General features: G+C 43.8%; 1 protein-coding gene across 7 annotated transcripts in view; it reads left to right on the forward strand.

The window, feature by feature from the left end:
* The window catches only part of LOC115465822 (utrophin-like), a 1,296,369-nt gene that overhangs the window by 842,276 nt on the left and 441,294 nt on the right, over positions 1-12,799 (forward strand). The gene's annotated exons all lie outside the window — the stretch shown is intronic.

A 12,799-nucleotide genomic window follows, 5' to 3' on the forward strand; every position in this document is an offset into this window, starting at 1 on the left:
GAAAGACAAGGGAGATAAAGATTAGCATGCGAGAGATTCTTGTTTCATAATGCTTCTTCAGAGGATCTTCAAGTTTCCTCAGTGTGATGCCTTTGCTAAGATGTTGGCTAGGAAAAGATGAGATCAACGAAAACTGAATGTGAAGCCTTCATTTGCATTTTACGATAGCTTTTGACCCCTCTGGTCTGACTCCGCCATTTTGGCCCCATACATAATATCAGATAATCAGTCTGTTGGTTCTACAGCATAATAATCAAAATGACAAGTACTACATCGATACACAAACACAAGAAATTCAGTCATGATGGATACCCTTACTGCCATTCAAAACTCATCCATGATGAAACTGTAAAAGTTTTGCATTGTGACAAATGTGCATTCCTTAGCGTCCCTCCGGACTGGCCCAGAATGTGACTGATGGATTGTGCACGCCTTCCAGCAGGTGGGGACTGAGAAAAAAACTGTGACTCTAGCGAGCCAATAAGAGCCCTTGCCAGCCAGAGAAAGATCCAGTAATCTCAGTCTCCAGCAGGTGGAAGGTGGTGAGCCCTTCAGTCTCATTCTTTATCTTTGTCTGTTATGTATTATATTTCTCTTTAAAAAGAAAAAAAAGTATTTTCTATAAGTAATGATATAAATGTATATTCCTTTATTTTATTTTTCTGATATTGCCAATCTTTATATCGTTTGATGTAAATGAAAAACTTATAAATAAAGGGTTAAAAAAAAAGGAAAACATTATTTAAGTTGAATTGTCTTTGATTCTGTGCATCTTTAAAAAACAAAAAGCCTGTTACAGAGAGGCAGAGGCCCATGGGGGGTCTTTTAGGGCCTCGGGAGTGTTACATTCGGGAGACCGAGTCCCTCCCTCCATATCCTCCCTGATTTTCTGTGGAGCTGGGTTCTTTAATTTTCTGAAAAGCTCACAGTTTAAAAAACAAAATGAAAATCAGTTTCCTCAAGCTCTTCGGTGAAGAGTTTTGGAGGCAGGGAGAGGCAGCTATTAAAAAAAAAAAGACGTGTTTTGTTTAAGCGAGCAGGGCAGCTCCTATATTGATCTTTCTTTTCTGTTTATTTGGTCGGGTTTCGTCGCGGTGCTTGGCTAGCTGTCAGCGATGGCAGAGAAACTTTGCCGATGCTCCGTATGTCAGAGGCGGGGATTAGGCGCGAGTGGTGTCTGTAAGTTTTGCACTGCAGCAGAGATTTTAGTGGAGCAGGATGCAGGGACTGGGAAATCCTCGGTGCCGTCGGTGGGGGGCCCGATTCAGGCGCTTCAGCTGCAGTCGGGTCGGCCTCGCTCCCGGTGCCGATTTCGGCGGGAAGCGCAGACATTTCGGATGCTTCGGTGTGTGCTGCGCCTCTGCCTGCTTCTCAGCCTCCCGTTTCATCAGCAGGTGAAGGATTCCCGCTGTACTATGTAAGCCACATTGAGCCTGTAAATAGGTGGGAAAATGTGGGGTACAAATGCAACAAATAAATACATTTGTGGTGCAGATGTACCAAGCATTTTGCTGCACAAAGCTGCTCCAGGGGACCCTCCGGGGAAAAAGATCTCTGGAGGGCTCTTCTGTGGCTGTAAAGCGGGTCAGACATTCTGTGGAGGCAGAAGAGGATTTTTCTTTTGCCCCCGACCAGGAGATGCTGTCATTAGAAGAGGCAGCATGGTTTTCTGAGGAACAGTTTTCTGAGGTCCTGGAACAGCCAGAAGATGGAGCAGAATCTCTTCCTGAGGGGGAGGATTTTTCATAAAGATGGCATTCAGGAGCTTATTTCACAGGTTTCTTCTACTTTGCGCTTTGATGACCAGGATGTCCAAGTGGCGGAGCCCAGAAAGGTAGATTTGCTGGTTAAGGGTATCTGCACCAAGATCTTTTCCCATGCACCAAGATATTAGGGATATTATTCAGGCTCAGTGGGAGGTTCCTGATTCTGTTTTTCGGCTTGCTATACAGTATCTAAGGTCAGGCTTTATCCGGTTCCAGACTCAGATAAGGAGCTCTTGTGCCCTCCAGTAGTAGATGCGGTAGTGTCCGCGGTTACCAAGCGGAACACGGTTCCCGGGAATTGTGGAACGGCTCTGCGAGATACCCAGGATCGCCGTATTGAATCCTTACTGAAGAATTCCTTTGATGTTTCTGCTCTGGCTGCAATTTGTGAATCCTTAATAGCGAGAGCTTGTTTTCGCTGGTCAGAAAGAGTTTTGGACCGTACTTCGGATGATCTTTCAGCTGTGGATGCTGAAGTGACAAAGTTGGAAAGGGGTTCAGCCTTTTTGGTGGATGCTCTTTGCAATTTGCTTCGAGCTTCTAAGTCTGTGACTCTTTCCGTCGCGGCCCGTCTGTCTCTTTGGCTACGTGTCTGGTCGGCGGATGCAGCTTCTATGTCCAAGCTTTGTAAATTTCCTTTTAAGGGTTCTTTTCTGTTTGGTGAGGAATTAGACAAGCAGGTACATAGCCTTGGTGAGGCTAAGGTTCCAAGGTTGCCGGAGGATCGTCCCAGAGGTTTGCGGCGTGGTAATTTTTCTGGTCGTGGTAGAGGCCGTGATTTTCTTTGTTATTGCCTGGGCAGAGTATTTCCCAGTCAACGCTCCAGGTTTTTCCAAAGGACTAAGTCCTTTCGGGGAGGTCGTGGAGGAGGTCGGGAAGTAGGAAATTCCTTTTCGTCCTCCTCTTGTCTTCAACAATGAAGGTTTGCAGGCCCAACCTCTAGTCCAAATAGGTGCTCGGTTGACAGAATTTCAGGGGAGGTGGGCCCAGATTACTTCGGACCAGTGGGTGTTAGAGGTTATTCAAGATGGGTACGCCTTAGAGTTTGCTCGTCCTTTGTCAGATGCTTTCCTACAATCTCCTTGCTGTTCTCGCATCAAGGTCAGAGCCGTCAGACATACTCTTTGCAGACTTCTAGACGTGCGAGCGATTTGTCCAGTTCCTTTTGCGGAACAGCGTCAAGGCCGTTACTCCATTTACTTTCTGGTACCCAAGAAAGAAGGATCCTTCCAGACGATTTTAGATCTGAAGGCGGTCATTCAAGCTCTCAAGGTGCCCTCGTTTCGTATGGTGACTTTGCGGTTGGTCATTGTTGTGGTACGGTCCGGAGAGTTTCTGACTTCTCTCGATCTTACGGAAGCCTATTTCCATATTCCTATTTGTCCGGCACATCAACATTTTCTCCGGTTTGCTGTGCTAGGTCAGCACTTTGTTTCAGGCCCTTCCCTTCGGGCTTGCGACCGCTCCTCGTACGTTCACCAAGGTCATGGTCGTAGTGGCTGCAGCTCTCAGAATGGAAGGCATTTTAGTCCATCCTTACTTAGACGAGTGGTTGATCAGGTCAGAGTCTTACCAGGAGAGTGTTCAGGTGACAGCTCGTGTGGTAGAATTCTTAGAGTCCGTAGGTTGAGAAGTCAACATGCAGAAGAGCCATCTTCAGCCTTCGTAGCCGTTAGAGTATCTGGGAGTCCTGTTCGACATGATGCAGGGCCGCGTGTTTCTTCCGCCAGCCCGTGTCCTCAAACTGCCGTCTCAGATTTGTCAGTTCTTGCAGACTTCGAGACCATCAGCAAGGGACTATCTACAGGTTCTGGGATCCATAACGGCAACGATCAAGGCGGTGCCCTGGGCCAGGGCTCACATGAGGACTCTGCAGAGGTCACTTCTGTCAAGATGGTCGTCGCAGACAGATTCTCTTCATCAGAGATTACCTATTTTGCTGCAAGTGGTGGCTTTGAGAGGCCAATCTGACCAAAGGTATGCCTCTAGACCAGCCTAGCTGGAGAATTGTGATGACGAATGCCAGTCTCCAAGGCTGGGGAAGCTCACTGTCAGGGGCAGTATGCTCAAGGCCTGTGGTCTCCTCAGGAGAAAACTTGCTCAATCAACCTGTTAGAGACCAGAGCAATTCGTCTGGCGCTCCAGGATTTTCTTCATCTAATAAGAGGCAAGGCAGTCCGGGTGATGTCAGACAATGCCACCGCAGTAGCGTATATCAATAGACAAGAAGGGACGAGGAGCCTACCATTGGAGCGAGAGGCGTCTCTACTGTTTCAGTGGGCGGAGGCCCATCTGGTGGCGCTATCAGCGGCTCACGTGGCAGGGGTCTTAAATGTTCAAGCAGACTTTCTCAGTCATCATTTGCTAGATCCAGGAGAGTGGTCTCTAAGCGAAGCGTTTATCGGCAACTGGTCGTCATTGGGGGTGTCCCAGGATGGACCTGTCTGCCTCTGCCCTCAATGCAAAAGTTCCTCTGTTCTTCAGTCATCGCAAGGATCCCAAAGCTCAGGGCGTAGATGTGCTTCTTCAGTCCTGGCCAGCTGGTCTCCTGTATGCCTTTCCTCCATGGCCTCTGGTAGGGCATTTCCTTCAGAAGGTCAAGACTCACAGGGGCCGTCTGATCTTAGTAGCACCGGATTGGCCTCGCAGATCGTGGTATATCGACCTGCGGCGTCTTCTGCTAGATTTTCCCTTCAGGCTTCCGGTTACTCAGGATCTGTTGACACAGGGCCCGGAGGTTCATCCGGATCCAGGTCGATTCTGTGTTACGGCCTGGCTTTTGAGAGGACTAAGCTGACTAAGAAAGGTTATTACGCTAAGGTCATTGCTACTATGCTTCGCTCACATCGCCGTTCTACCTCTTTGAATTATGTGCGGACCTGGAGGATTTTCGAGTCTTGGTGTAAGGAGTTTGGTCTATCTCCTTTTCGTGCTTCTGTACCGCAAATTTTGGATTTTTTGCAATGTGGTTATGACAAAGGTCTCGCTTTGGCTTCTCTTAAAGTGCAGATTGCAGCTCTGGCATGTTTTTGTGGCTGTGTCCAAGGGAGATCTTTAGCTAGTCATCCGGATGTGTTCCGTTTTTTGAGGGGGGTTAATGACCTTCGTCCCCCGTCTCAATGTTCCTTTCCTCGTTGGGATCTGAATTTAGTACTTTTGGTTCTTACTAAGCCTCCCTTCGAGCGTTTGTCGTCTTGTTCTTTGAAAGACTTGACTCTGAAGACAGTGTTTTTGGTGGCCGTTGCTTCGGCTAGGCGAGTTTCAGAGTTGCATGCGCTGTCGTGTAGATCTCTGTTTTTGGAGTTCTGTTCCGATCAGATAGTTTTACGACTAGTTACTTCCTTTCTTCCCAAGGTTGTGACTCGTTTTCATGTGTCTCAACGGGTGGTATTGCCAAGTCAGAGGAGCAGAGTCGTTTGAAGCGTTTAGATGTCAAACGGGTGTTGAAACAGCAACTCAAGTCTACAGATGGGTTCGGCGATCCGATGGTTTGTTTATTCTGAATGGAGGTTCACGCAAAGGGTTTATGGCTTCTAAGCCCACTATTTCACGGTGGATTAAAGAAATGATTGCCTCAGCTTACCTTCTTTCCGGGAAGCCTGTTCCAGAACATGTTAAGGCTCACTCTACAAGAGGTCAGGCAACTTTTTGGGCAGAGCGTTGTCTGGTGCCTCCGGAGGACATTTGTAGGGTGGCGACTTGGTCATCTTTGCATTCTTTTTTTTAAGCACTATTGCTTGGCTGTCCTGAGTAGTCAGCAAGTTGTTTTTGAGGCACACGTCTTGATGCGGGGTACTAGGGTCCCTCCCATATTTTAACTGCTTTGGTACTTCCCATCAGTTACATTCTGGGCCGGTCTGGAGGGATGCTAAGGAAGGGTAAATTAGGCCTTACCTGCTAATTTTCTTTCCTTTAGTCCCTCTGGATCGGCCCAGATCCTTCCCTTCAGGTACTCTGTGTTTTCAAGAGTTAAGAGATATTTCTTTGTTCGGAGCTGTGTTGCTGGTTTTGTAGTTTATTTCTTTATTAAAAAAAAAAAAAAGAATATTTTCTGGATCTTTAAGTATCCTGATATGCAGGGGCATATTTTTGGACACAATATGCTTGCAGGCACTCACCCTATGTTGGCAATGTGCCGGTAGCTGCTCAGGTTTTTGGATGCACATACCATTTATTTCTTCTTTCGGTTTACTTCTGCTTTGGTACTTTATTACTGGATCTTTGTCTGGCTGGCAAGTGCTCTTATTGGCTCGCTAGAGTCACAGTTTTTTTCTCAGTCTCCACCTGCTGGAAGGCGTGCACAACCCATCAGTCACATTCTGGGCCGGTCCGGAGGGACTAAAGGAAAGGAAAATTAGCAGGTAAGGCCTAATTTACACTTGAATTCTTCATTGGAAACTAATGAAGTGGTTAAAGTTGTTAATGAGCATGTAAGATCAATATGGCTAGGATCAAGAATGCGAGGCAATTTATAGAAAGCACAGAACCACTTGGAAAAAGAATGAAATATCAGAAAACTGGTCAGAGACTCTTTGATTTTAATAAACTGATTTTTATTCCTATGATGTGGTCAGACGGGTGAAGTCAAAATGTCCGGCTTTGATGCTGGATGGTTACAGCTGGAAAAGCTAAAACAAGAGCTCAGTTTTTCTGTCAACTCGAGCTCTCTTAATACAACCAGTACTGCTGTCTTTGCACCTCAGAGGAAATTTGAGAGTCTCCTCATATGCTAAGTACTTCAAAACCAATATAAAAATTCTGTAAAGCATAGAGTATAACAAAAGTATACCTAGTACAGTTTGTCATAAAATTATCAAGTTTAATTAGATGCTAATCTAAGCAAACAAAATTAATTTGCAGTAGCTCAATAATGAAGTTTATAAGACTTGGTACCAATGTAATGAGAAATGTAATGGGCTTAGTCTGTCAATCAAATCTATGCAATGCACAGACACTACTCATTGAATTAAAGTTGTTTTATATTTATATATGTATTCCTTATATTTGATATAACACAAATAGATCCAGTATTGGCGACTAAGTGTTTACAAAGAAATAAAATTCAGTGCTAGTGGCGGAGGAGGGTAGGGGGTTGAATAGATGGGGAGGTGGGGGAGAGCACGTAGACTGGAAGTAGAAAGACTAAGTGGGAGAAGGGTCAAAAGAAGCAGAAAAGAGGAAGGTTTTGAGAAAAGCCTTGAAAGCCTGAAGAGAAGTGTGAGATCTTTGAGAGGAAGGGAGTTCCAGAGCTTAGGGCCAAGATAACTAAAGGCAGTGTCACATGAGAGGGAAAGATGAAGGGTGGAGGGAGAGTTGACATAGAGATGGTTATTGGAGGATGAAAACAGAGGGCGAGAGTGGAGTAAGCAATGAAGAGCTTGTTTAAATAGGCAGGGACGGAGAGATTGGCATTTAAAATCTAACATAAGAGTAAAAATAAGCAATGTAAATCTTTTGTTGTTTTTTGGTTTGACTGTTGATTTGAAAGACAGATGGGGCACGTAAATTGTCTCAATAAATAATTTCATTCTGATAACTAATTTTTTTGTAATGGAAGGAAAAATAGAATAGTTCTATTTTGCAGCTGTTGAATTTAATTTTAATTTGGTGATCATTAAGAATAACTAAAACTTATGTTTGTTTTTTTTCTTTTAAATTGCATTCCTGTGTTGACCATTAGTCTGTCTACCTCCTGCTGCTCTCAGGACAGAGGAAATATTTCATACAGGGAATACTTCAGTTTAGATATCTTGTTTCACATGTTGTCCCCCTTCCTCCTCCCTCTTGTCTCTCTTTTTACTCATGTTAAGGTTTCAAACTCTTTTTGAAACTTTAATTCTAGTATATAGAGCCAATACAAGTATGGGATCATAAGTTCCTAGTTGAATAGCATGCTATGCTTCAGTTAAACCCTTTCAGAAGGGGCTGAAGATATAACTCTTCAAACAGATCTAGTAAGTTAGGCCTAGGTTTCAAAGGTTGGTTTTCTTTCTTCGTATCTGTTGCTTTGGAACATAGAAGTAACTTTTTGATTGGATTACATAGATTTATATTTTGATGTTAGACTAAAAACGAATTGATAACAGAACTGATGTTAGCTTAATTCCATCATTTAGAAATATAACAAAATTAGGGCCCCTTTTACTAAACTGCACTAGCGGTTTCCAGCATGGCATTGCCGACAGAGCCCATTGAATGGGCTTTGTTGGCATTACCACGTGGGAGTCACTAGCACGGTTTGGTAGAAAAGGTCCTTAGTAAGGCAATACCAGGTCTTTGGAAGAGTTTGGAAGAGCTACATGGTAGAAGACTTTTCTATAGCTTGATTGCTGAACTAATTGATAATGTAATATATTATATGGCTTGGGTATTCCATCTAATGCAAATGTCTGATTGTGATCTACCTTAAACAGGGTTGTAACCTTGGAAAGAAAAACTATAAATGTTAAATTAATACGTTTTTGTTTTTTTTTTTGTTTTTTTTTTTTGGGGGGGGGGTTGCCTTATGCTGCTAAGAGCTTCTCTTGTGGACAGTCTCTCCAACTGGGTTAGTTTTCACATTCCATGACAACAATAATCGTCTTTTCTAAGCTAGGGTATGTGATGTATGAACTGAGTCTTTCAAATTTACTACTACTTACTACTACTACTTATCATTTCTATAGCGCTACAAGGCATACGCAGCGCTGTACACCATACACAAAAAGACAGTCCCTGCTCAAAGAGCTTACAATCTAGATAAGATTAAGGGTGAGGATAAAAGGACAGGGCAAGTTAGTAGTGGTTAGGAGTCAAAAGCAGTGGTAAAGAGGTAGGGTTTATTGGCCTATCTTTTTAAAACCTTGGAAAAGGTTGGCATTACTGGGATATATTTGCATTGGATTCACATGATTTATACTGATCCTTTGGCCTGTATTTGGGTCAATGGAATTTATATGGATAACATTAGATTGGCTAGAGGAACGAGACAGAGCTGTGCACTCTGCCCCCTTTTTTTTTTTTTTTTGCCCTGGCCATGGACCCTCTTGCTCAGAGGGTTTTCTTTAGTGAACGGGTTGAAGGTATCACCTGTGGAGCTATACAGCAGAAAATTCTGTTCGCAGATGATATCCTGTTTACCCTTACCAATCCACTTGCGTCCCTGCCTGAGGTAATCCTCTTCTTAGAGGAATATGGGACATTATCTGGTTTTAAATAAAATGAAGTCGGAGCTTTTAAAGGAAGGGAAAGCAAAGCCCAGATTAATAATCCACAAACTCTATTGCAATCAACCATCAATGCTGTACCTCTACTTCTAAATAACTTTTTCAAGTTCAAAAAAGATCTCAAATGTTATGCAAAAAAACCCCATACATTACACCTAAATAATGCACCATACATTTACATGGACATGCTTACAGAAATGAAGCCTCCAAAGATCTAGTTTCTTGTCTCATGTGATAAACACAGGCCTACCCTACCCTGAGGAGGCCGCTAGGGGGCGATCTCCTACAAGAAATAAGGAAAATGCCATGATATGGTCCCTAGGGGGAGCTCCAATTGGGACATCCGGGTAATGACCTGAAGGGGCCAGCAGAGGGAGCTCCAGCTAAGGCCTGAACATGGGGACCAGGGAGTTTCTGTAATAGAGGTTCCCTGTTAAGAGAAGGGCACCCAGAAGGCTCTGGACTCTTCCGGAACTGGGAGGAGGGGCCCAGAAGGGTTGTGGTGGGCTATTAGAAGCCCTATATATAAACAGTACCTCCTGAGGAGCAGGGGGGGAGAGATGGGAACCCGGTGAGCCTGCTGGAGGAGGAGTACCTGGAAGAGGGAAGAGAGACCAGAGAAGGAGATCCTAAAAGTGAAGGTACTTACCAGGCCATGTTGTGGATGGACTTGTGAACCAGGCCATGTTGTGGATGGACTTATTTAAAATGAACTAATAGCCGTGGGGTGGAGGATAGGATTGTAAGGTCAATGAGAGTGAAGAAAGTCCTATCCAGGGGTTGTGGCTGTTTTATACTGAGACCTCTGTCTCCCAAAGTAAAGGGGGCTCAGTGAGTGTATTTACAAATGAATAACTGGAAAGAAGTTGTTCCCCACAAGTCTGAATCCAGGTACTAATAAGTTGAATTTGCATTTGAGGAATGCTAATATTTGCATATTGATGAAGGCTGGAGAATCCGAGTTATAGTTCCAGAGAAAGTGTGGTGGGTCACTGTCCGTGAACCAGAGGAGTGATGGGGGCACGGTGGATATAACAGGGAAGGATATCCAGCAGGAGGAAGGCATGTCAGAGCAGTTACCCTGAGTAAGGAAGGAGCCCAGGATATAGAGGTGGGTGCGTGCCAGTGACTGGAAGAAGACCAGTGCTAGAGAGCCTCAAGAGGGCTGAGCCCAAGAATACCCCAAGAGGGTTATAAAGGAAACCACTCTGTTTTGAACTGTTTGCTTCTGTGCTGTTTTGCTGGCGTTACCAGGGATTTACCACTGGTTGTTTTGAACTGCTTTGGTTGGAACTGCCTGTGGCTGAGCGGTTTGCCTGGCCGATTGCAATATATAGCTTGGCTTGAGAGCCAAGGGAACGCCGAGGAGACTGGCAAGTGAGACTCCGGCCAGCAGAGGGCTGCATTTCCGAAGCACCCAGTGGCCAGGAGCTTTACACTCATAAACAACTTCCTCCTATTCTGAATAGATCTAGTAACATCAGGATAGACCCATAGACTTTGACCACAAAACAATAATTTTGAATTCTTAAGATATAGTCTTAGAACAATCTTTGTTCAAACACAAATGATACCAATGATGTGGGTCTAGTAGTAGCATCTAAAAGTGAATCTTCCAATATTGCAGATAAATATTTAAAGTCATTATTTTCACCATCTCAGGTTCACACTTGATCTTGAAGGTTTAGTAGGCAAATAATATACCTTATTTAGAGAGGGAATTGTTTCAGTAGTAAACTTTAAAATCCCTAGTAAATACTTTTTGAAGAAATTCACTGGAGTTACTCCAGCAGCCTTGGGAAAGTTCAAAATCCTAAGATTCATTCTCTTATTAAAGTTTTCTACTTGCTCTAATCTACAATGATGCAACCGTATCTTTGATAGATTTAGGTGCTTATTTTTAAAGCACAAAGACTTACTTACAAAGTTATATAGGGGCTCATTTTTGACAGAGAAAAATGAATAAAAAGTGTCATAAAGCAGCACTTGGGCATTTTTCTCATAGTAAAAATCCAAATCAGTATTTCCAAAACCTATTTTTCAGAGGTTTTTCTATGCTATTTGTCTGCAGTGCATCCACATCTCAAGGGTGCGTGTTAAGGGCGGGATTTGGGCATCCCTAAGACATGGACGTTTTTCAGCCATATTGGAACAAAACAAAACTGTCCAGGACTAAAACTAAGACATTTTGAGCTCAACCTGTTTTTATAATGAATAAGGCGTTAAAAAGGTGCCCTAAATGACCAGATGACCACTGGAAGGAATCAGAGGTGACCTCCCCTTACTCCCTCAGTTGTCATTGACCCTCTTCCACCCCCTCAAAAAAAGTGATTAAAAGCATTACTTACCAGCCTTTATACCAGTCTCAGATGTAGGTCCATTACATCAGCATGCAGGTCCCTGGAGTAGTCCAAAACTCACTAGAAACTCACTGTACCCACATAGAGGTGCCCCCTTCCCTCATAAGGGCTATTGTAGTGGTGTGCAGTTGGGGGTGGTGGGTTTTGGGGGGCTCAGCAGACAAGATAAGGGAGCAGTGGTGAGATGTGTACCTGGAAGCATTTATTTGCAGTGCCCCTTAAGGTGCCTCATTGCTCTCCTGGAATGTCTGGGGGATCAGTCTAGTAAAAATGCTGTTCCCTCCTCCATACCAATGGCTTGATTTTCTACGTTTTAAAATTGGACTGGTTTTTTTAAATGCCCTCGCCCCCACCCCCCAAAAAAATATACAAAGCACAAAACATTGTTTGAAATGATATTTTTTGAAAAAAAAAATATATGGTTTTCTTTTTTCAAAAATGACTTTCTTTCGTATTTGGATTTTGGACATCTTGTGCAAAACATCCAAAGTTGGACTTGGACGTAATATCGAAAATGCCCCTCATAGTAACCTATGCAACTTTGTAAGTTTGTATGCTTTGAAAATGTTGGATTTGCTCTGAAGACTTGCATTTAACTTTTTCAGTAGACTGTTAAAGAAGCTCCACTTTATCACAAGACTGACCATTGCCTGGGCAGACTTTGAAAATGTATCGTTCAATTTGGTAATGGCTCTCCAAAGGGTCTCCAGAGTAACCACCAGCGGGATATTGGAAAAAATCAGATCCTGTTTCCCACTGCCAGCTCTATGGGTGTTCTCCCTTCACCACAAGTGTTCAGTGACTTCCGTTATCCCAGATTTCTCCAGCCCTTCCCATTGTGCGGTTGGACACTGTGGTGGTTTAAAAGCTGGGGGAGACAGCGTAGCATCTTACCCAAAGTAATTTGAGGCTCCTTCCCTCAGTAATGCAGCAGGGCTTTCTCCCGAACAAACCTTGTGGGGGGCCGTATAGCATAGCAGTTAATCTACTGCTGGATTGGCAACAACGTTCTAGCCGGAGAAGGTAGGCTTTTCACAGCACCTTTCTACTGGATATGCGACATAATAGAAAAAGGGAACAAAGTTCCAGCAGATCACAGCTTGCCAGTCCAGATGCTAGGCTGCCATCTTAGCCACTCCTGACAGTATAAAAATTTTTTAATAAATAATAGAGACTTATACAAAGGCAGCATCTCCTACTTTTTCCTGTTGGCCATTCCTCTCCCTATGCACATAAGCATCTTTCTGGCTTTTGCCATCATCTTTTCTACTTGTTTGGCTACTTTAAGATCATCAGATACAGTCATCCCCAGGTCCCTCTCTTCTTTCATGCACAAAAATACTCTATCCCCCATACTGTACGTCTCTCTTGGGTTTTTGCAACACAAATGCGACCCTGCTTTTTAACATTAACTCTTAGCTGTAAAATTTTAGAATTTCTCAAGTTTCTCTAGATGCTTCCTCATGTT

The sequence above is a fragment of the Microcaecilia unicolor genome, chromosome 3 (genome assembly GCF_901765095.1).
Source record: "Microcaecilia unicolor chromosome 3, aMicUni1.1, whole genome shotgun sequence".
Classification (NCBI taxonomy): domain Eukaryota; kingdom Metazoa; phylum Chordata; class Amphibia; order Gymnophiona; family Siphonopidae; genus Microcaecilia; species Microcaecilia unicolor.